Source organism: Petaurus breviceps, unplaced genomic scaffold, assembly GCF_028583685.1.
Source record: "Petaurus breviceps papuanus isolate PSGF00001 unplaced genomic scaffold, PetGlider_PUasm1.0 419, whole genome shotgun sequence".
NCBI classification, from domain to species: domain Eukaryota; kingdom Metazoa; phylum Chordata; class Mammalia; order Diprotodontia; family Petauridae; genus Petaurus; species Petaurus breviceps.
The window spans coordinates 3,104,894-3,130,966 of record NW_027186324.1 but is presented as its reverse complement, the minus strand read 5'-3'; the positions used below and the strand labels follow the sequence as shown (position 1 = coordinate 3,130,966).

Here is a 26,073-nt window from a genome sequence, read left to right as displayed (position 1 = left end):
GTAAATTGAAATTTAGAAACCATGACAACATATGTCCCTTAGGCCGGTTGTAATGACATCATATAGAGGAGAGAAAAGTTTTCTTGTGCTTTTATATGAAGCTTTAGTTCACTTTTAATTCTTTTTTGTCCTTTAATATTTTTATTATAAAAGACTATAGACAAACATTATATTTATCTTCTCTATGATAATATGATATACATTAAAAAATCTTTATTAGAGAAATTTTGTGAAACAATTACAATACAGGTGCTCCTTTGACCTTTGAAAACTTTATATAAAAATTTCATTTAAGGGACTGCTAGGGGGCACAGTGAATAGAGCACTGGCCCTGGAGTCAGGAGGACATGAGTTCAAATCCGACCTCAGATACATAACACTTACTATACTAGCCATGTGACCTTGGGCAAGTCACTTAACCCCAATTGCTCTGCCTTTTCCCCCTCCAAAAAAACAAACAAGAAAAAAAATTCATTTAAGATGATTTTGTAAGAAATAAGAAGAAAAAAGTAAATTGAATCAGAATAGAGAGTAAGGTAATAAAACTATTTCTTTTTTTAGACAATTTGATGATATGCTTGGAAAATCCCAAAGACTCAACTAAAAAGTTAGTTGAAACAATTAACAGTTTTAGTAAAGTAGAAAGATATAAAGTAAATCATACGAATCATCAGCATTCCTATACATAACAAATGAAACTTTGCGAGAAGAGAAAGTATAAGATATCTCATTTAAAATAATTCTCAATAGTATAAAATGCCTGGGAGTATACCTTCCAAAACAAACTCAGCAATTACATAAACAAAATAATTAAAAAAAACTTTTTGCACAAATAAAATCATATTTAAATAACTGGAGAAATGTTAAATTGTTCATCAGTAGGCAAGGCCAATATACTAAAAATGAAAATTTTACCTAAACTAATTTATGTATTCAATGCCATCCCAATTAAATTACAATTTTTTTTACTGAATTAGAAAAAATAAAAAAATAAAATTTATGTAGAACAAAAAATCAAGAATATATAAAAAAACTAATTAAAAATGTAAAAGATGGATGTTTAGCAGTACCAGATTTTAAACTATTTTGATAAGGAAGTAATACTTGGTCAAAAAAAAAATAGACAGATCAATGGAACAGAGTAAACATCCAATAGACATCAGCAAATAAATATAATAGCCATGTATTTGGCAAGGGTAAAGATGTAAGGTGTTGAGGTAAGCATTCATTATTTGATACAAATTCTTGGGAAAACTGTATGGCAGAAATTGAGCATAGACTAATATCTTACACTACTTACCAAGATAAGGTCAAAATACATGCATGAAAAAGACAGATATTACAAGAAAAATAGAAAGGCATAGGGCATATTATTTATTAGATTTATGCATAGGTGAATGATTTATGAATAAACAATAGATAGAGAACTAAGCCAGGTATAAAATAGGTAATTTAAATTACATTAAATTAAAGAGATTTTGTACAAATAAAACAAATGTAGCCCAAATCAGAAACAAAGCAGAAAATTGAGGAAAATATATAGTTTCTTAGATAAAGGTCTCATATCTCAAATATATAAAGAATTTTGTCATTTCTATAACAATGCAAGTAATTCCCCAATTGATAAATTGTCAAAAGATATGAACTGGAAATTTTCTGGTGAAGAAATCAAAACAATTTATAGTCATGCTTTAAGTAATTATTGATTAGAAAAATGAAAATTTAAAAAAGCCTTGACATATCATTTTACATCTATCAGATTGGATAACATGATGGAAGGGAAAAGAGACAAATGTTCAATGGAATGTGGAAAAATTAGTACCCTAATTCATTTTTGGTGCAATTGTGAACTAGTCCCACCATTTTGGAGAGCAGTTTGGAATTATTCCCAAAGAGTTATTAAACCACTTATATACCCTTTGACCCAGAAATGTCACTACTAGATTCATTTCTAAAGGTGATTAGGGAAAAAGGAAAAGAACCTATATGTTCAAAAATGTTTATAACAGCTCTCTTTGTGGTGGCAAAGAACTGGAATTTTCAAGGATACCTGTCAATTGGGGAATGGTTGAACAAGTTGTGGTATATAATTGTGATGGAATATTACTGTGCTATAAGAAATGGTGAACTCAATAATCTTAGAAAAACATGGAAAGATTTGCATGAAATAATGGAGTGAAATGAGCAGAACCAAATATTATATACAATAACAGCAATATTGATTTAAGAATAACATTGACTGAATAAGTAATTTTGACTATTACAAATATCCAAATTAATATAAAGGAAATATGAAGAAAGACATTATCTACATCCAGAGAAAGAACTTATAAATAGAAGTTTTTGTAGAATAATTTTACATATATACCTATTTGTGTCAACTGGTAGCCATCTTGGGGCAGGGAGTGGGGAAGAAAAAAAGAAAAAAAATTTACATGATAACTTTATTATTTAAATTTTATTTATACATTTAAATCATATTTAAAATGATTTATAATTTATTATAATAAATTTGCAGTTTCATGTGCAACCACATTTTCATTATACTTTATGTAAATATTTTATTATGCTATTTTATGGAAATGCTTGATTGATTCCATAAATTAAAAATAAGTGTGAAAAAAAATAGAGGACCCAGGTCATCCCTATCTACTATATGTTAACACATATACATATAGATTATATTATGTATGTATTTTATATTATTCATAATTATATATATTATCAGATTAAATAATTATCAAATACTCTAAAGAAAAATGGCACTAAACTTCTCTATCCAGTAAAAAAAAAACAGCATAAACCAACCCAAATCCTATGAGCTTTGGGATAGTGTCCCAACCTAGAAAAAACAGATGAGGTAAACAAACCTGAAACCTGACTAAGCTCCAACAGGAATATTTGAGAGTCAAGCAAACCCCACAGTATTAAATTAGATGTTGTAAGGGTCCTAAAGTTCTAAGCATTGGCCAAATACATTTGAACACAGTATGAAACCCAAAGCACTTTAAGCACAGACATGTCCAGGAAGATTTAAGTGGTTGCTAAGGTTTCCCAAAATCAGGGACAAAGCAAAACACTTCCTGAATATTCTATCAAAGCATGCAGAAGACCTTTTGTTGCATAAGGTCTCAAACAAAACACCAGTTAATGAGAATAATTTCAAGAAAACATATTAAATGGTTTAAGAGACAGCTAAGATGTAAAATTCAGGAGAGTAATTCCATAATTACTATGAGTAGAGAGTCTCCTCTCTCTAACTTTGCTATCATTATCAAATGCAGAATGCTTCCAGTCACCCAGGTTCACAAGTTATGTATCATCTTTGACTCCTCATACTCTCTTACCTAACTTAAACAGTTTATTACTAAGGTCTGTCAATTAAAAAAATATTTTATTAAATTTGTTTATCTACTTTTAGTTTACAGTATTCAGTTCCACAATCCTTTGAGTTCCAAATTTTCTCCCTCTCCTTCCCTTACCCACCCCCACCATGGAGGCATGCAATTCAATATAGGCTCTACAAATATAAGGTTTGTCAGTCTGTCAATTTTACCTTTAGAGCATTTCTTAGAGCATTTAGAGCATTACCTTCTCTGGCACTGGCACAACCCTGGTGTAGGCCCTAACTGCATCGTGCCTGGCCTATTGCAATAGGCTATTTCTCATTGGTTCCTCTGCATCAAAATTTTCCCTGTTAGAGTGTGTATTCCTTTTAAGTATCAAACTGATCTTCCTAAAGAACAGATCTGACTAAGTCACTGCCCTCCACCAAATAAATAAACTCCAGTGACTTTTTATTTCCTTCAGTATCAAATATAATACTTTAAATTCTACTTTAAACCCTTCATATCCTGATATATTCTTACTTTTCCACTCTTTTTACATCCCTCTCTCTCTGTCTGTCTCTCTCTCTGTCTTTGTCTCTCTCTGTCTCCATATATTTTGTGATCTAGTGATACTGGTCTCATTGCTGTTCTTTGTTCAATACTCTATTTTACTGACTGTGTCCCATGCCTAGAACTCTCTCCCTGCTCATATCTGCTTCTTGGTTTCCCTTCCCTTCCATCAGTCAATCAATCAGTAAACATTTATCAAGAACCTAATACGTGCCAGACAATGTGCTTTGCACTAGGAATACAAAGCAGCAAAATACAGTCCCTGACCTCAAGAACCTCACAATTTAATGGAAGAGACAACACATGAATAAATATATACAAAGCAAGCTACATACAAGATAAATAGTTAAGAATCAATAGAGAGAAGGCACTGAAATTAAAGAAACCCTCCTGTAGAGGATGGGACTTTTAGTTGAGGCTTAAAGGAATCCAAGGAATTCAGTAGCTGGAGTTGAAGGAGATCATTCTAGGCCTATGGGATAGGCAGAGAAAATGCCTGGTGTGCTGTTCATGGAACAGATGTGGAGAGTAAGGTGTACAAGGACTGGAATGGTAGAAAGAGTCTATGAAAGACTTTGAATACCCAACAGAACATTTTGTATTTGAGCTTTTAGGTGATAGGGAGACACTGGAATTCATTGAATAGGGGAGTGACATGGTCAGCTTTGCACTTTAGGGAAATCACTTTATTTTCTTTATGTAAAATGGATTGGAGAGGGGAGAGATTTAAAGTGGGTAGACACACCGGCAGACTATTGCAATAATGTAGGGATGAAGAGATAAAACTGCACTAGAGTGTTGGCCATGTTGAAGGAGAGGAGGAGGAGAATGCTGGGGATGTTGCAGAAGTGAAATTGATAGGCCTTGGCAATAGCCTGGGTATGGGAGGTGAGAGATAGCAAGGAATTGGTTGCAAGCTGAGGGATGAGGATGATGATGTTGTCCTTTAACCTATATGGGGCTATGACCCACAATGTGAGAAGTGCTGAAGGGGTCATGACTGGATAAAGTTTAAGACCTGCTCTGCTGAAGATAGAAAAGGTAGGAGTAGAGAGCATTTGAACAGGATTAGTTTATGATGTCTCTTGGATATCCAGTTTGAGAGATCTGAAAGGCAGTTACAAAATTGCAGGTCAGTAAGGAGGTTGGGACATGATAGTCAGATCTGAGAATAATCAGCATAAATATGATAATCAAATCCATGGGAGCTGAGATCACCAAATGAAATAGTATAGAAGGAAAAGAGAGGGGTATCTAGGTGGTGAAGTGAGTAAAGCACTGGCCCCGGAGTCAGGAGGATCTGAGTTCAGTTCTAGCCTCAGACACTTAACACCCACACAAAAAAAAACTAGCCGTGTAACCTTGGGCAAGTTACTTAACCCTAACTGTCCTCCAAAAGGCCAAAAAAAAAAGAAGGAAAAGAGAAGAGACAGAGGATAGAAGCCTGAGGACACAGAGGGCATTATGTCAATCTAGGAGAAGGGTGTCTTAAAAGTCCAGAGAGAAGAGAACAATGAGGAGAGGGTGATCAGCAGTGTCAAGGTCTACAGAGTGGTTTAAGAGAATGGGGACTGAGAAAAAGTCATTGGATTTAGCAACAAAGGGATCATGGTAACTTAGGAGAGAATAGTTTTCATGGAATAGTAAGGTCAAGAAGCTTAAGAAGGTTAAGAAGAGAATAAAAGAAGAGAAAATGAAGGCACCTATTGAAGACAGTCTTTTCAAGAGTTTAGTAAAGCAGAGATAAAAGATGATAGATACAGAAGAATCAAGCCAAGGTATTTTCAGGACAGGGAAGTTTTGGACATGTTTTTAGGCAGTACGGAGTGAGTCAGTAGATAGGAAGAGGTTGAAAATAAGGCATAGAATGGGGAGACTGTGTGGGGGCAATCTAGTGTAGCAGATTTGATCACTCAAACAGGTAGAGGGGTGAACCTTGGTTAGCCTTACTCTTATTTTTAAATTTTATTTTATTTTTGATTTTTTGGAGGGGGAAAGTCAGGGCAATTGGGGTTAAGTGACTTGCCCAATTTCACATGGCTAGTATGTGTTAAGTGTCTGAGGCTGGATTTGAACTGACTCCAGAGCCAGTGCTCTATTCACTGCACCACCTAGCTGGCACCTAGCCTCCACCTAGATGCCCCCTAGCCTTACTCCTGTAAGGCCCTTTATTCATGTGACATATGGATGAGGTAGGACATAGTGGGAGATGACATCTGAGTGATAGAAGATGAGAAAGAAAGAAGATGGAGCTCTACAGTTAATGAGAGAAAATTTTGAATTGTAGCACTCTAAAAGAAAAGACAAATATGTCTAATATTATAAAATGTTATATATTATCAAATGTTGATAATAATAACAATCACATCCACAACTGCCACTGAACTATAAAAGATTAATTATAATCCAAGAGTGCAAAACAAATGAATTTAATGGAATAGAGGAATTTCAAGATTCTTTGAGGCAAGATCAGAACTAAGCAAAAATTCTGAATTTCAAACTTTGGAGTTGAGAAGCCTAGACACATAATGACATTTGAGCACCTGAAAGAATTTAAATGATGATGAATTGTTTACACCCTGACGAAGTGGAAGAGGCACATATCCTTTCTGCATCCCATTCCTTTTCCAGGAAGGAAAGAAAACAAACATAGGGTCAGGAGATCATTTTTTAAATGGTTTTAACAATGGGAAGAAAATAGAAGAAAACATATATAGTGAGGGAAATGAGGAAAAGGGAAATAAATTAATATTACTCACAATTGGGATATGTAAGAAGATGAGAAAGGTAGAGAAAGGGATGTTCAACACACACATACATATGCACAGTTTGTTGTCCAAATTTATTAAATAAAAGAAACAAAAGAAAAAAAAGTTGAAAAATTGAATTTGTTAATAAAACTAGAAACTTGTTTTGAAAAAATAATAAAAAGGATTAACTGCTGATCTGATAAAGTAGAAAAACAAATTGCCAAAATAAAAAAAAAATTAAAAGAATGCATAACAAAAAATATTGCTAGGAACTATTTTGCCTGATTACATGCCAACAAAATGGATAATTTCAATAAAATAGACAAATATTTTTAAAAATAAAAATATTTTGATGAATAGAAAAATGTATAGAAAATAAAAGAGAAAAATTGCAAATAACTTAATTTCAAGAAGGAAATGTAAAAAGTAATGAATGAATTAAAAATTATTACCAAATGAATTCAAAGAATATTATAAGAATATCTAATTTGGCAAAATAAAGGATTCTACCAAATGAAACAAATATGTTCTTCACATCTAAGTCAGGAAGAGAAAGAGAGAGAGAAAGAAAGAAAGAAAGGAAAAAGGAAAAAAAGAAAAGAGAAAGGAAGAAAGAAGAGAAAAGCTAAAGAAAATATAAATGTTAGTAATGAATATTAATAATAAAATAATGAACATTAAATGAAAATACATTTAATAAAATATTGGCAAAAAGCTAAGTCACTATAGGAATTACAAACGAGGAGCATATGGTATTTATATCTGAAACACAGAGCTTTTTCATACTTATAAATAAATTTATTTAATTTTAGTTTTCAACATTCACTTCCATAAGTTTTACATTTTCTCCTACTTCCTGTCCTTCCCCCTCCCCAAGACAGCATGCAATCTGATATAGGTTTTATATATACATTCTTATACATTTTTCTTAAATATATTTTCAAATTAGTCATGTTGTATAGAAGAATTAAAATGCATGGGAGGAACCATGAGAAAGAAGCAAATCAAAACTAAACTACACAAACAATAAAAGAGAGAGCAAATACTATGTTTTGTTTGATATGTATTCAGGCTCCATATTTCTTTCTGTGCATGTCGATGGCATTTTCCATCATGAGTCTTTTGGAGATGTTTTAGGTCCTTGCATTGCTGAGAAGAACTAAGTCTATCAATCATTGCACAATGTGGCTGTTACTGTGTACAATATTCTCCTGATTCTGCTCACTTCACTCAGCTTCAGTTCATACAAATCTTTCCAGGATTTTCTGAAGTCCACCTGCTCATCATTTCCTATAGCACAATAGTACTCCATTACATTCACATAGCCATTCCCCAATTGATGGGCATCCCCTCAATTTCCAGTTCCTGGTCACCACAAAAAGAACTGCCATAAATGTTTTTGAACATGTGGGTCCTAGTACCATTTTTTATGATCTCTTTGGGATACAAGGGCTAATTCACATGTACATAACAAGCCATCTTAATTTTAAAAATTCAATTGTTTGTACCAATAGATGAAGAAAAAAGTTTTGATAAAATATCCTTTTAATAAAATTACAAAGCCCAGGAATAAGTGATACTTTCCTTAATGTTGTAACAATATCAATCTAATAAGAAAACACTAGAGGCTTTTCCAATATGATCAAGGGCATGGCAATGATATCCTTTTATCTTCTCAGCTATTTGATAGAGATCTGGAAGTGTTAGCTATTGGAATTAATATTTTTTTCCATAAGCTTGTATGGTTTTCTACTAGTTTCCATACAGCTGCAAATATGTGCACAGTCTGTTCTTAGTTTCGGATGCATACACTGTTGTCATCAGTTCCAGGAAATTTTCTAGAATGACAACAAGATGATAAGAAATCCCAGACACCTTCCAAAGTTTTCAAGGTCTTCTGTGGGTTAAGTGTAGGAGGCTGAGACCAAAGCAGAAGTGCTCTCCTTCATCCACAAGCAATTCATCTCTGAGAGGGAATTCTTTCCTTTCCTTCACCACATGAACACCCTACTCTGAATATTTTGGATCTTAACTGGCTTAGTATATTATAGAGCAACCCAAAGGCATTAGTAAGTTTTCTCAGTCAATCTAAGCACTCTTCATGTCAATATCATTCTAGTTTATCATAGATCTTTTTAGAACTTAATCTTTGCATGATTAATTGATGAAGGTCTTCTACCTCCTGATAAATATATTAGCCACAGCTTCTTATCACTTCCTTTAGATGGAGGAAAACTCAATTAACTTTCTCACCTATTTATCACCTTTACATTACGTTATGGATTTTAAGCAGTTTTAAAAAATTATTTTTAGCTTTCAACATTCATTTCCACAAGATTTTGAGTTACAAATTTTGTCCCCGTCTTTTCACTACCCCCACCCTAAGATTGCAAGCCTATTGAATACCCCTTCCCTTAGTCTGCTCTCTCTTATATCCTTCCCCATCCCCCTTCTAACTTTCTAATACGACAAGATGGATTTCTCTACCCCAGTGCCTGTGTATCTTATTTCTCAGTTGCATATAAAAAACAATTTTTTTAACATTTGTTTTTAAAACTGTGATTTCCTGATTCTTTTCCATCTTCCCTCCTCACCCACTCCCACTGGGAAGATAAGCAATTCATTATAGGCTGTACATGTGTAGTTATGCAAAACGTTTCCAATAGTAGATATATTGTGAAAAACTAATGATATTTCCTTTCATCCTATCCCCCCACCCCACTTATTCTGCTTTCTACTTTGACCCTGTCCCTTTTCAAATGTATATGCTTCTAATTACCCTCTTCCCCAATCTGCCCTCCCTTCTATCATACCTCCTCTTATCCCCTTCCTTCCTACGTCCCTTTGTAGGGTAAGATACCCATTTGAGTGTGCATGTTATTCCTTCTTTAAGCCAAATTCAATGAGAGTAAGGTTGTACCATTCCCTTTTACCATCCTGTTCTTCCCGTCCATTGTAACAGTTTTCTCTTGCCTCTTTTATGAGATAATTAACCCTATTCTATCTCTTCATTTCTCCTCTCATTATATTCCTCTTTGATTTTTTAGATATCATCCCTTCCTATTAAACTTATCCTGTGTCCTCTGTTTGAGTATATGTACACATATATACAAACACTCAAATATGCATTTATACACACATATACCATCCTATACATATATACAGATATATTTATGAATACATACAGTTATATATATATATATATATATATATATATATATATATACTTTAACTATCCTCATAATGAGAAAAGTCTCATGATTACAATTACAAATATTGTTTTTCCATGTAGGAATGCAAATAGTTAAACTTTAATACATTCCTTATGATTTCTTTTTCCTATTTGTCTTCTAATGCTCTCTTGCTTCTTGTATTTGAAAGTCAAATTTTTTGTTGAGCTCTGGTTTTTTTTTTTATCAAGAATACTTTAAAGTCCTCTATTTCATTGAATGAACATATTTTCTCCTGAAGCATTATACTCAATTTTTCTGGGTAGGTGATTTTTGGTTTTAATCCTAGCTCCTTTGACCTCTGGAATATCATATTCCAAATCCTTCAATCCCTTAGTGTAGAATCTGCTAGATCTTGTGTTATCCTGATTGTGTTTCCACAATATTCAAATGGTTTCTTCCTGGCAGCTTGTAATATTTTCTCCTTGACCTGGGAACTCTGAAATTTGGCTATGATATTCCTAGGAGTTTTCTTTTTGGGACCTTTTGCAAGAGGCAATTGGTGAAGTCTTTCAATTTCTATTTTGCCCTATGCTTCTAGAATATCAGGGCAATTTCCCTTGAAGATTTCTTGATGGATGATTTCTAGGCTCTTTTTTTTGATCATGGCTTTCAGGTAGTCCAATAATTTTAAAATTGTCTCTCCTGGATCTATTTTCCAGGTCAGTGGTTTTTCCAATGAGATATTTCACATTGCCTTCTATTTTTTCATTTGTTTGGATTGTTTAACAGTATCTTGATTTCTCATAAGTCACTAGCTTCCGTTTGCTCCATTCTAATTCTGAAGGAATTATTCTCTTCAGTGAGCTTTTAAGATTCTTTTTCCATCAGGCAAATTTGTCTTTTTAAGGCATTCTTCTCATTGGTTTTTGAGCCTCTTTTCCCATATGAGTTAGTCTATTTTTTAAGATGTGGTTTTCTTCAGTCAGGTTGTTGATTCTCTTTTCATGATTTTCTTACATCATTTTTACTTCTCTTCCCAATTTTTCCTCCACTTCTCTTATTTGGTTTTCAAAATCCTTCTTAAGCTCATCTATGGCCTGTAACCAGTTCATATTTTTCTTGGAAGCTTTTGGTGCAGGAATTCTGACTTTGTTGTCTTCCTGCCATTCAGTGCTGTATCCTTTTTATTTCCAAAAAAGGAATCCAAAATCAGATCACTGTGCTTGCTTTGCTTCCTTTGCTTTCTCATATTGTCACTCAATTACTTGACTTCTGAGCTTTTTGCCACAGTAGAACTCTGCTTCCAGAGAGGAGAGCTTTGTCCCAAATTGCTGGTGTTTTTTCAGCTGCTGGAACTATTAGTTGGCTGCCCTCTCTGAAGCCTCCACATGCTCTGGCTCACTGGTCACCCACTCCAGGACCTCCACTCTAGACAGCAATCCAGATCCAGGCAGGTTAAAGCAAGAGTGATTACCCTTCAGAATGGTTGCTTGTTCTCCCTAAAATCTGCAGGCCAGAAGCTCTGAAGCAGCTGCACCATGGCAGCTGCAGCACCTCAGCCACTTCTCCTTCTGGGTGGCAGATGCCAGACCACACTCCTGGACTCCCTGTTCTCAAAGTCTATACTGACCTCTCACTTTGTCTTTGGCATCTATGGATTGATAATTCTGGAAACCACCACATCTGCTGATGATCCTCTCCCCTGAAGACCCTCTAGCCATGGCTGGTCAGACCATCCTGAGGCTAAAAGCAGGGACTCACACAGGGCTGGGCTCTGCTCCCAGTGGGCTGTGATGAATACTTCCTGTCTGCCTGCTGGGCTGTCTTCAGCGGGAGGTTTGTTTCTCTCTGTCACTTTGTGGGTTCTGTAGCTCTAAAGTTTGTTTAGAGTCATTTTTATGGGTATTTGAGATTGTTATGTGCAGAGCACAGGGAGTTTTCCTGCTTCTAAGCTGCCATCTTGGCTCCACCTAGGAGTTTTTATTTTGGGATTTCTTTCAGGAGTCAGGAGGTAATTGGTGGATTCTTTCCATTTCTATTTTACACTGTGGTCCAAGAATATCAGGGCAGTTTTCCTTGATAATTTCTTCCTTTTTCTTTTTTCCCCTTTTTTTGGAGGGAGAAGGCAGAGCAATTGGTGTTAAGTGGGTTGCCCAAGGTCACACAGCTAGTAAGTGTTAAGTGTATGAGGCCAGATTTGAACTCAGGTCCTCCTGACTCCACGGCCAGTACTCTATTAACTGTACCACCTAGCCATCCCTCTTGATAATTTCTTGAAAGATGAGGTCAAGGCTCTTTTTTTGATCATGGCTTTCAGGTGTTCCAATAATTTTTAAATTATCTCTACTGGATCTATTTTCCAGGTGAGTTGTTTTTCCAGTGAAATTTTCCACATTGTCTTCTGTGTTTTGTTTTCTAAATTCTTGTTTTCTTATAAAGTCATTAGCTTCCATTTGCTCCAATCTAATTCTGAAGGAATTATTTTCTTCAGCAAGCTTTTGGATCTCTTTTTCCATTTGTACAGTTTTGCTGTTTAATGCATTTTTTCCTCATTTATTTTTTGGATATCTTTTGCCATTTGTCTATTTTTTAAGATGTTACCTTCTTCAGCATTTTTTGAGTCTCTTTTAACAAGCTGTTGACTTGTTTTTCATGATTGTCTTGCATCACTCTCATTTCTCTTCTCAGTTTTTCCTCTACTTCTCTTTCTTGATTTTCAAAATCCTTTTTAAGCTCTTTTATGGCCTGTGATATATTCATATTTTTCTTGGAGGCTTTGTATGCAGGAGCTTTGACTTTGTTGCCTTCTTCTGGTTGTATGTTTTGATCTTCTTTGTCACCAAAGTAAGATTTTATAGTCTGATTTTTCCCCCCTCTGTTTTCTCATTTTCCCAGCCAATTACTTGACTTTTTAGCTCTTTGTTATGGTAGGACTTTGCTTCCAGTGTGGAGGGTGTACTGTCCCAAGCTTCAGGGATTTTGTGCAGTTATTTTCAGAGATATTTCTAGGAACCAAGAAATTTTCAGTTCTTCCTAGGTGGTAGGATCAAAGGAGAGGGTTTACTCCTCTCCTGGCCTTTATTCTTGTCTTTGAGTGACCACAAGCACTCTTTTCTGCATTGGAACTGCAAGAAGGATTCCTTCCCCACTGCCACTATAAACTCTACCATGCCAGTGCTCCTTCTCACCCCAGGACTTCCACGCAGATCCAAGCATGGGCAAAACAAGAGAATCCTGCCTCAGTGCCAGCAAAGAGATTCCTGCAAGCCCACTCTGGTCTCCCCACCATTTGTGGGTCAAGAACTCTGGAAGCAGCTGCTACCACCATTGTACCACAGTCCTGGGGCTGGTGCTTGACCATGCTCCTATCTCACCTAGGTCCAACAGATCTTTCCTACTAACATTCAAAGTTGTCTTTGGTATTTGTGGTTTGAGAAGTCTGGAAACTGTCATAGCTGCCAGTGATTCAGTCCCCTGAGGCCTATTCTGGGTTTTCTAGTGCCCCTTCTGTGCCAGTGGCCCACACTGGACTGCATTCTTCTCACAGCCTCGTGCAACAGACCTTTCACATCTACCTTCCACATTGTCTTGGGTTGGAAATTTGTTTCAGTCTGTCATTTTGTGGCTTCTGGTGCTCTAGAATTTTTTTAGAGTAATTTTTACAATTATTTAGAGGGGTTTGTTGGAGATCTAAAGCAAGTTCTGTTTTTATTGTACCACCTTGGCTCTACCCCCTTTCCTGTTTTCTTAGTGTAATATCTTATTTTCTTTGTGTAATTTGTTGTTGTTGTTTTGCAAAGATTGTGCTTTGCTAGCCTGATTTCTGTTTTGGATTGGAGTTTCTTAATGAAGCTTGTGATAATGCCTGTCATACTATGGAGAGCTATGTTAGTTTTTAATATTTGTAAATTACTAGCCAATTTCTAATGGGTATTTAAAAGTATAAATGAAAAAGAAGTCTTTAAATTATATATTTCTGAGAAGTTTGAAAGTGTTCTATGCTTTAAGTGGACAACCATGATTGGTTATGGAGGGGCAGTAATCACTAAGTTAGCTCATTATGTATGACCTCTTTAATTGCCAATATGTTAAAATTAAAATTGGTTTAATACGTATTAAGAAATTTTGCTAACAGTCTAGTTTTTTACTATGGAGTTTCATTGTGTTAAAAATTGTTATTTGCTCATGAATGCCAAAACAATAGCATTATCCTTTGAGGCATTTTTTTTCCGTATCAAGGCTAATTTAAAGTGATTAGCGTAAGTACTACAGATGTTGCTATGGGGATAAGATCTTCACATTTCTTGATGGACATCATAGGTTTGTTGTTATAAAGTGAGCAAAACTTGATTACAGGTTTTAATGTTATGCAAAATAAGTCCCATAACAAAGATCAGCATATTTTAAATAACAACCTAAGTGTTTAAATCTATCACCCTTTGACTTTGAATAAAATTTTATATGAATACAGTTTATATATAAATATTAACATATCACTTTATCATTTATTTAGAATGTATATATTTTAAAATGCAACATCTTGCTTTTAATTTCTATTTACTTATTGCTCTCTATACCAAGGAGGAAAACGATACCACTTACAAGACAAATAGACTGTTCCCATTATTCAGGTTTCAAATCTAGTTTAGTGATCCAGGAAGTCCATTATCTGGAGCACACAGTTAACAATTCCAATACAAATGGGTTTAATTTTATTCTAGACAATGGCTGGTGAACGAATCCTATCTGGTGCTGAAGGGTTTTATATTCCAAAAGAGGGTCCTTCTGTCACTGGTTGGAATTTTTGTCAATGTGATATCTTCTCTGGGATGGATTTATGCAGGGTACAAGGAAAGAGATAGTCTAGAAAGAGTATGAGATCCCTCATATTCCAAATCCCCTCAGTTTCCTATTCATCTAGTTTACATGTTCTAATTTTTAATCCTTTTGACTCCTCCTCCCCCCAGTGTTTCTTGTCATTTGTTCTGTTTACTTTGCTTGATTTTTAATTGTGTGCTATTTGGGCAAGGTTTTTCTCTTTCTATACTATTTATTCTACTTCCAATTTTTTTTTTCTCCAAAGCACTAATTTCATTGTCTCTTTTACCCCATTTCTTCCATCTGCTTTTGGAGTACTTAAAACCATTAACCATTAGAACCAAAGAATTCCTTATATCTGAGGCTCTAGCTGATGAAGCTACCCTCTTCTTCTGGAGTTTACTTCCATTTCCTTATGTCTCCAGATTCAGTTCCTATATTGAGACTTTGGTCCAGCATCAGACTCTGTCCCTTCCCTGTCTTGAATGAAAGGATATTCATTATTTCCTTTGGTTATATCTATATTCTCAATTCCACTTCTACTTCCTTTCCAGATAGAGTGGCTGAGATCAGATCTTGGCCCTTGATGGAAACTGTTCCTCTTTAGGTTCTAGAGGGTCCAATAATTGCCAACTTTTCCTCTTTCTCCTTGTCAAATTTCCTACTAGGAGTAAGCTTTATTTCTTCCTGCAGTCCTGTCAAATCTCTACCAGATATTTAAGACTGAACTGGTCTTGGGGCCCTTTAAGCGTTCACCAGGATGTGGACCAGGATGTTGGCCCTGTCTTCTGAGACTGCAAAGACCAAAGCACTAGCTTCAGGCCTCTTAGAGGGCATTAAGACACATCAGGATTATTCAGACTTATTTCCCTATATTTTGATGTGGAATTTAGCTTTGAGCACCATTATGGTTCTGATAGGCCATGATAAACTTCTTCCTGAATTCTGGTTGGAGCTTACACTGACTTCAACATCACCTCACTCCCCTTTTGCTCTATAGCCCCACTGTAAGATATAATAGGTTTCTGATTTGTTATTATTAACTTGCATATTCCCGGGCTAGGTAAATGAACTTATGGCTATTTCTCTTTGACCTTGTTCATTGCTTTTACTAGTAATTTTTAATCTTTAATGAGATGTCTTATAGAGATGAGCACCTTAGAAGCAGTTCAGAACAATGAAAAGTGTTTTGAAATGACAGTCACAAGATCTGGTATAAAATTCAGACTTTTCCAGTTCATTTTTTTCCACTTAAAAGTATTTATTTTATTTTCCAAATTCACATAAAGACAATTTTAAACATTCTTTTCTGTAAGATTTTGAGTTCCAAATTTTTCTCCCTCCCTTCTTTCCCTTCTCCCTCTCCAAGACTAGGCAAGCAATCTGATATAGGTTATACATGTACAATCCTGTTAAGCATATTTCTATAAAAATCACAATATGAAAAAAGAATTGAAACAAAACAAGAAAACCAATAGAAAATAAAAACAGAAAACAGAAAAAAAGTGAAAATAGTATGATTTGATGTGCCTTCAGACTCCATAGTTCTTCCTTTGGATATGGATAATATTTTCCATCATTAGTATTTTGGAATTGTCTTGGATCATTGTGTTGTTCAGAAGAACTAAATCTATCATAGCTGATCATTACAAAATGTTGCTGTTACTGTGTACAATGTTCTTTTGATTCTGCTGACTTCACTCAGTATCAGCTCATGTAAGCCTGCTCATCATTTCTCATAGAATAATAGAATTACATTACATTAGTATACCACAACTTGTTCAGTCATTCCCCAATTTATAGGCATCCCCTCAATTTCCAATTCTTTGCCTCCACAAAGAGTGCTGCTATAAATATTTTTGTACATGTGGGTTCTTTCCCCCTTTTTATGGTTTCTTTGGAATACAGACCTATTAGTGGTATTGTTGGATCAAAATGTATTCAGAGTTTGGTTGCCCTTTGGGCATGGTTCTAAATTGCTCTCCAGAATGGCTGGATTTACAACTCCACCAACAATGCATTAGCGTTCCAATTTTCCCATATATTCTCCAACACTTAACATTTTTCTTTTCTGTCATATTAGCCAATCAGATAGGTGTAAGGTGGTATCTTAGAGATGTGGTCATTTTCATTTCTCTAATCAATAGAGATTTAGCACATTCATATGACTATAAATAGCTTTAACTTCTTCATTTGAAAACTCTTTTCATATCCTTTGACCATCTATCAATTGTGAAATTACATATTGTTATAGATTTGATTAAGTTCTCTATATATTTTAGAAATGAAGCTTTTGCCAGAAACACCAACTATAAAAATTGTTTCTCAGCTTTCTGATTTCCTTCTAATCTTAGTTACATTGGTATTACTTCTATAATACCTTTTTAATTTAATGTAATCAAAGATATCCATTTTGCATTTCATAATGTTCTCTGACAGGTAATCTATTCCTTGGTGTCCTAATTTGTTTATGTGATCACCCTTTGTATCTAAATTATGTACCCATTTCAATCTTATCTTGGTATACAGTGTGAGATGCTGGCCAAAGGCTAGTTTCTGTCATATAATTTTCCCATTTTCCTTTATTACACATAATTTTAATTGCATTATGATCTGCAAACCATTCATTTAATATTTCTGCCTTGCTGCATTTGATTGTGAGATGTTTATGCTTTAATACATGGGTAATTTTTCTGTAGGTACCATGTGCCACTGAGGGAAATGTTTATTCCTTTCTATCTCCATTCAGTTTTCTCCAGAGGTTTATCATATACAACTTTTCTAAAATTCTATTCACCTCCTTATTTTTTGCTTGTTTTGTGGTTAGGCTTATCTAATTTTGAGAGGGGGAAGTTGATATAACCCACTAGTATAGTTTTGTTGTCTATTTCTTCCTGTAACCCACTTAACTTTTCTAAGAATTTGGATGCTATACCACCTGGTGCATATATGTTTAGTATGATATTACTTCATTGTCTATGGTACCTTTCAGCAAAATGTATTTTCCTTCCTTATCTCTTTTAATTAGATCTATTTTTGCTTTTACTTTGCCTGAGGTCAGGATTGCTACCTCTGCTTTTTTTTTTAAATTTTAACTTACTTTACTCTGTATGAATCTCTCTGCTCAAATGTATTTCTTGTAAGAAACATATTGTAGGATTCTGGTTTTTAATCCACTCTGCTATCTGCTTTTGTTTTATGTGAGGGTTCATCCCATTCACATTCACAGTTATGATTACTGTGTATTTTCCACCATCCTATTTTCCCCCTGTTCATTCTTTCTTTCTCCTTTTGCCCTACCCCTCCTCACCAGAGTTTTGCTACTGACCACCACCTCCCCTCAATATATCCTCACTTTTATCAGCACACCTCCCCCTTTCCTTCCTACTTCCCTTTAGGAAAAGATAAATTTCTGTACTCAACTGAGTATGTATGTTTTCCCCTCTTTGAGTCAAATCTAATGAGAGTAAGGTTCAAACAATGTTTAACTCCTTCCTTATTTCCCTCTACTATAATAGGTCTTTTCCACCTCTTCATGTGATGTAACTTAGCCTATTCTGCCTCCCCCTTCATCTTCTCCCAGTACAATTCTTTTCTTTACTATTTCGTTTTTTATATCATAAAATGAAGTTCACTTATACCCACCTCCTCTTCTTATGTATCTTCCTTCTAACTGCCTTAATAGAGATACTGTTCTCAAGAGTAACAAGTATCATGTTCCTGTGCAGGGATGTAAATACTGCAATCTTATCAAATAAGGATTTTTTTTCTTTACTGTTTACCTTTAAATATTTTTCTTGAATTTTTATTTAAAGATTAAATTTTCTGTTCAACTTTGGTCTTTTCATCAGAAATGTTTGAAAGATCCCTATTTCATGGAATGTCCATCTTTTCCCTTGAAAAATTATGCTCAATTATGCAGAGTAGTTGATTCTTGTAATAATCCAAGCTCCTTTGTCTTCCAGAATATCATATTCCAAGCCCTCTGATACTTTAAAGTAGAAGCTGCTAAGTCTTGTGTAATCCTGACTGTGGTTCCTTGATATTTGAATTATTTCTTTCTGACTGCTTGCAGTATTTTCTCTTTGACCTGATAAATCTGGAATTTGGCTACCATATTCCTTGTAGTTTTCATTTTGTGATCTTTCAGGAGGTGACTGGTGGATTTGGTGGATTGGTGGCAAAAAATTACCATTTTGCCCTCTGGTTCTAGATTATCAGGGCAGTTTTCCTTGATAATTTCTTGAAAAATCTTATTCTTTTGATTATGGCTCTCAGGTATTCAGTCATTCTTATATTACCTCTCCTGGATCTATTTTCCATGTCAATTGTTTTTCCAGTGCGGTATTTTACAATTTCTTCTATTTTTTTCATTCTTTCAATTTTGTTTGACTGTTTCTTGATGTCTTTTAGAGTCATTAGCCTCTACTTGCTCAATTCTAATTTTTAAGGAATTATTTTCTTCAGTGATATTTTGTACCTCCTCTTCCATTTGGCCAAATATACTATGAAAGGAGTTGTTTTCTTCAGTGAATTTTTGTGCTTCCTTTTGTGAGCTGTTTACTCTTTTTTCATCATTGTCTTTGTTAACTCCCATTTCACTTCCCAATTTTTCTTCTACCCTTCTTAATTATTTTAAAATCCCTTTTGAGATCTTTCAAGAGGACTATTTGGGCTTAGGACCATTTCATATTCCCCACCTGAGGCTTCACGTGAGGCATTTTGACATAGCTGTCCTCTTCTGAGTTTGTGTTCTCATCTTCTTTGTCACCATAGTACTTTCTATATACAAGGCTCTTTTTTTCATTTTTTGTTAGTGTTTTTGAACCTGAGCTCTGCTCCTAGGGTACATGGGGTACTGTGTGAAGCTTCTTGTGCTGGAGTTCAGGGGTCTGGTCTTGTAGCTTCTGCTTGTAGCTTGCCCACTGTACTGGAATGGCCCAGCCTAGTCACACCTGCTGTGACGTGGCTGTGCAGCTGACAATTTGTCTTTTGTGGTGCAGTTGGTCTGACCTCACAGCTGGTCTGATGTGTCACTAGCCTGTTGAGCCAGGACAATGGGACCTTGGTTGCTGATCTCTCTCATTGGGTTGTCTGAACAGTGCTTGTGTTAATCTGCACTTCCCTTTTACCTAACTGAAGCAGACCTTTCCTGAAGTCCTATGTTATCTTGGGGTAGAAAATTGCTTCACTACACTTTTTGTGGTTTCTGTCACTCCAGAATCCACTTCAGGGCTTAATTTAACCTTGTTTGTGAGGGAAACTGGGGAGAGCCCAGGCAACTTACTGACTTCCCTCTGCCTTCTTGAATCTAACTCTTTCAGTTCTTAGATGAAGTCACTCAAACTTTCTGGGCCTTAGTTTACTAATGTGTACAATGAGAGACTTGATTTAGATGGCCTCTAAGCTTTCTTCCAACTCTTAACCTATAATTGCATGATCTTCTTATATCTCTTTTATTGTCATCTTAACTAAAACCTTATAGGTGCATTGCAAAAAAAATATAATAATTAGAACCATGTCTGTAATCCACAAGACTAATGACAAAAAGATTAGTCTCCATCCCATCCTAAAAAGGAGTTGAAGTTTCATGAATGGAGTGAGACTTGGGATAGTACAGTGGGATTAAGAAGAAAGCCCAAAGTTGAGCACTTCAGGTAGTGTAACAATGTGAAAAAGGACCATTAATGAGGGACTATCAAAAGTAAGTTGGAAACCACATGCAAAAGCCTGCTACTACTATTGCAGGCACTGTTACCGCGGTCTTTGCTTCCATTGCTACCAGGATGTATTGTCTAAAATAAAATGGTTAAGCACTGAAATGCTTCTTTGTACATGGGTCCTTGTATAAAGGTGGCAAAAGGAAAGGTCACAAATGATAAAGTCCCCAGGAATTTTAATAACTACTGAGACCTTTCCTGGAACAATGCAGATTTGAGACTATACGGATGAGAGATTTTATTGATTTATATTTGTATAACTTCCAAGTCAGGGAAAGAAAATAAGGATTTAAACCAATCCTAGCAGTAATGGTGGCAGTATGTTGCAAACAAGCTTAGGAATAGTTATAGCAATCATGAAACAACTTTTTTGTAGTCTACTGTAAGTTAACAGGTGCTATTCTCTTTCTTTACTCAACAAAGAATGAGTCAGTATATAAACATTTAATAAATATACCCTATGTTCCAGGCAGTGTGTGAAGTGTTGGACATTCAAATATGTAAAGATAGTCCCCTGTCTTCTAGGAACTTGCAATCTAATGGGTGAAGACCACACACAAAAGAAAGCTGAAAAGTGAAGGAGTGGCTTTTGGGGTAAGGAGAGAGTACTGTATCAACCATGCAGTATTCACAATGCCTAAGGTAACTATAGATATGCTGATATGGTTGTTAATCACAAAATGTAACAAGATGTCTATATGAGGGACATTGCCAGAACATTTATTCAGATACCAGAACACTGAGTCCCCAAACCAGAAAATCAAAACCATCACAGTAGTTACTGAGTTGGCACACGTAGTTAATGCAGTAAACACCCATATTCTCAAGGCTTCAAAACAGAACAGGCTACCTCAGGCAAAGATCCTCCTCTCAATGCACTGCAACTGCTCAGCATCCACACAGCTCACTCCCAGCAGTTCTGGCCCCCTGCAGTTCCCAACCCTGGCAGTCCTCAGCAGGAGTCCTTAGCAGAAGTTATGGCTGGCTCAAAAAAAAAATCATTTCTTGCTGCCACTGCTGCAGCTTCCAGTCACTGCACTGGCTGCAGTGAAGCTCCTACTCTGCTCTGGCCCCTTCTTGCCCCACCCCTTCCTGCTATGTCAGCAAGTTCAAGGGGAATGCAAGATCTTCAAATCCCATTACCATGACAAGTACCTGGAATGGGGCCATGATAGAAAAGGCTAAAGAACTACAGTCAGGTGGGAAATGAAGAGCTGGCTGACCTGTGGCATTTTCTTTACATTAAAATTTTTGGAGAAATTCTTCACTCTGTCCTCCAGTTAGAAGGGCAGTCCCAGATGTAACTCCATTACTAGGGGAAAAATAGACTTTGACTGTCTCAAGAACAGGTATTTTTTGCTAACTACATGGTCTGTTCCAGAAAACTCTCAGAGTTTACATTTGTCCCTTCCTACCATAAATAACATAGACGTCACTTAAATTCTTATATAGCTACTAGCTCTATACCAGGTAATGATGTCTCTTCCCTTGATTGTCTATCCTATGTAAACCTCTGTAGAAACTATTTTGTCCAAACAGACCCATTTGGGATTCCCCCCTATTTTCACTTGATTTATCACTTGATAATCTTGATGCTGGCATTCATCAGGACCTCATATTAAAGTAGCTCAGGGACTTTGGGGAAAGCTTGTGCTGAAGGATGCTTATATTTTAATTTTAAATTTTATTTTTAAATAAATATTTTAATGTAAATTTAATAAAGTTAATTAATTAAATTTGATTAAATTAATAAATTTTGTTAAATATTTTCAATTACTTGTAATAATTTGGTCATCATTTAAAAAAATTTGAGATCTAGATTTTTTTCCTTCCTCCTGCCTCTCCTGTCTCCTTGAGAAGGCAAACAATTTTATATCAATTATAAATGTTAGTCATACAAGCTATATTTCATATTCTCTACCTTGCAAAAGAAAACATGTCAGACATGAAGTCATCCCAAGATAATCTGTTTTCCTTTGCCAAAAGTTCTGGAATATGTCTGATAAAGTGATTCAGGGTCAAGATTGGAACAAAATAGGATGCTAAGAGAACACACACATTTAACAAGAGGAAGTTTAATAAACCATAGCATTGAAAAGATATTTAAGCATATTCCATTTTAGTTCTATTGAGTACAACAGACTTTCTTTCTCATTAACCATGAGAGTTTTCCTGGTCAGAAGAATATTGTACTGGCTACCATGGAAAAAGGAGATCTGTCAAGCCTCAGAAGCACCAATTAGTTATGTGTTGCCCCTTTTTGACATAGGTGAAAAGGAAAGTAAACCAAAGCTTTGAGCCTTAGTCCCATGAACCAATAAAGTCTTGAACATGATTTCTTTACCTTTTTAGGGAAAACATAGCCTATTTTCTTTTTTTTTTTTTAAGCAATCGGGGTTAAGTAACTTGCTCAAGGTTACACGGCCAGTTATTTCTGGGTGTGGTACTGAGTGTCTGAGCCCAGGATTCGATCTCCAGGTCATCCCAACACTGGAGCTCTGGTGCTCTTACTCACTGAGCCACCTGGCTGCCCCAAACATAGCCTATTTTCAATGGAATCTTTTGTTCTTCTTATGTCATGCATGATGAATTTCTAGCTATATAGTGGAATCTAATGACATAGGCTACTACTCTATTAGTAGTAATTGTTTCTGCACAGTTTTTGCACAGGGAAATAGGATGTGTATATATTAACGAAAACTATAAGGACAAATATAGTACTGTTTTTATCAAATAACAGGAAGAAGCTGCTATGGGATTTTTCCAATGGGAAATGCACCCTCCCTGCTTTGAACTCCTAAAGTACTCATTCTAAAGTGCTGTACTCCTGCTGGAATGTTTTCAATTCCACCCTTTAATAATCCATGACACGCTTATGACTCAGATTTCTGTGTCCTATTTTGCTGTCCTACATTGCAAGTCTACATTTAACAGCAAAATGGGCTCTGCATAAAATACTTATGTACAGTTTTCTTATCTTCCTGAGCTTGACTATCTTGTTCCACATACTTAATCTCCATTACTTAATGTTCATGTAAAATAAGACTGACAGTTACATAATCAAAATTATTTTGCCAAAGCATAGGCTTCTATAATATTTAGTAATTAAGTATATCTAAATGACTTAGGACTTTGATTTCAATTGTATACTGCTAAGTTTCTGCTGTAAATATCTCATTTTCTGCTTTGTGTGATAACTCTACTGTGGGAAATCTGGATTAAATTATGAAAAAGGCATATATATATACATACATACATATATATAGCATATCCTCAATATGATTATCCGTGACATGGCAAAATGTGATGTTTGAACTTTTGCAAAAAAGCAGAGGATGCAAGTTTAATTTTTCCCCATAAAATTAAGTCTACTTAGAAGTATAAACCATTTATGCTTTATTGAACTTCTTTTACTGATCCAAATATTAAACAAGATCACTTACAAATCAAATTATAAAAAGATTACTCTTTATAAAATATGGCAAAATCCAATGAAATGGAATTTTATTTTTCATCCCATAAAATCTATTTCAAGCCTTTGAGTATAAAGAAAAAAAACACTCTAAATTTGTGAGGACAAGAAAATATTACTGCTTTTTCACTTACAGAGAGCTTTATAATAATGATATGTACTTAAATCATATGGGTTTACAGAGAACATAAAAAAAGATTTATGAATAGGTTACCCAAGGACATGTGGTCAAATAAAACTCACTTCTTTCCTTATGAAAAGCCAGAACTGGAGATATAGCGATGTGTCTCATATTGTCAAAAAAAAAAAAATCAAACCTGAGGTGATTTGTGGAGATTTAAATATAAAAAAATTAAAATGTATTGAGACACATAATTTTTTCTTATTTGAATGAAGAATAGAGATACATAATTCTTTTTGGCTCTTCTCCAATTGTTCTCAATGAATAATTATAAACTTTATAAAGGCCTCTAATAATTTAAGAGATGTTGTGGAAAGAATAAAAATAGTTCAACCATTTAAGAGAGAACCATTTGGGATCTAATATCCACAGGAACATATCTACAGGAAGGAATTCAAGTCATCATAAATGAATGCCATTTTTTCTAAGCTTCATTATTAGAGAAGAAATATACTTTTCATTTGTTTTTATAGTCTGAGTCATGGAGAAACTACAAAGTGAGTAATACAAAATGAGATATCCTTTGAATAGAATAGAACCAGGCTATACATGTTGACAATAGCGTTCCCAGGCAGAAAGAAAAAGAGCAAAAAAAAAAAAAAAAGGGAGACCATACTCTATGGAACTCCACAGTAAGGAACATTTAAAATGTACACAAGTAGTGTATATTAACAGTGATATATATTAATTTATGTATGGGTATATGGGACTACTTCCTTTGGTCTGAGGGCAGATCCCTTTTTAGGGCTACTCATTCACCTTTGGTGTCCACCTGCCACCCAGCTTTCATCTGTGGCTCCAAGAAGCTGTAGCATGAATATCAGCCATATCCTAGTAAAACTGTCAGCAGATAACTTAAATCGATTTGAGGGTAAGTGATTGTCTCAACCCATCAATGAGTTAGAGGAATATTTATCCACCAAATTCAAAGACTTCCCAGTGGAATAGACAGATATAAAATTTTTGCTTTAACATGCCATGAAAGTGGCAGAAGTAGGTGCTATGGAGTAAATAGAACTTGATTAGATACTGAATCCCAAGGTTATCCACTGCATCCAGAGCATTGCCAGACAACTTGAATTTTTGTCTTGCCACTGGGCTCTGATGACTCTGGAAGAGACATGAAAGTTGAGAACTTCATACAACTTTGCCTCTCCTAAATCCAATTTATGCAGGAGTCAAAAGGCATTACCCATATAACTTTACATTATTTTACTATTCAATAAGTGTATAATTTTATTATTTTGCTATTCAACTATTTTACTGTTTTATTATTTATTATTTTATTTTGTTACTATTTTGCTATCTTACTATTTTACCTACCTCAAAGTCCTGTGGAAACATGTTAGTGACAAAGCAGCAGGGCTGATAAGCTGGGAGCTGATGTCATAACCCTAACATAAGTGGCCCAAGCCCCAGAATCTTGTCACTGAATTGAATCAGTCCCTGGATATCTGAGGGTCTTCTTAATGCATTGCTCATCTCTTGTCAGGAGGAAGGGCCTAGAAAAGGTACCCTAAAAATTGTATGCTTTGCATAACCCTGGCCTGCTTACCTTGGCAGGCAGGGATCCCTCTTGGTGGTTAAAACACAAAGACATGTACAACAACTTTTGTGAAGATGATTCCACTCACCATTGGGACATAGAATGTGTACATGTTCATGGACAACATGAAATCCAGTAGACCTGAAAGATGAATGGCTTGTGATAAGCGCCTTCACCAGTGTTGGCTAAGTCAAAAGAGATAAATTGGATATGGGTGCAAGGAGTTGAAGTGAGGCTGAGTGACCAGGATAATGGTACCCTGGAAAGTAATAGAGAAGAGGAGAGAGCTTGGGGGGAAAGATAAAGATTTAAGTTTTAGACATATTGAGTCTGACTTGTCTTTGGGACAATCTGTTTGAAATGTGCAATAGGCAATTTGAGAAACAATACCGGAAGTCAAGAGAAAGGTTAAAGATATATCTATATATCTCTATCTATCTAATCTATCTATCTATCTATCTATCTATCTATCTATCTATCTATCTATCTATCTATCTATCTATCTATCTATCTA

The 26,073-nt window shown here is 35.2% G+C and overlaps 1 pseudogene; it reads left to right on the top strand.

Moving 5' to 3' along the window:
• The first annotated feature begins 24,826 nt into the window (after positions 1-24,826).
• Positions 24,827-26,073, top strand: part of LOC138171156 (5'-3' exoribonuclease 2 pseudogene) — a 38,271-nt pseudogene continuing 37,024 nt past the window's right edge.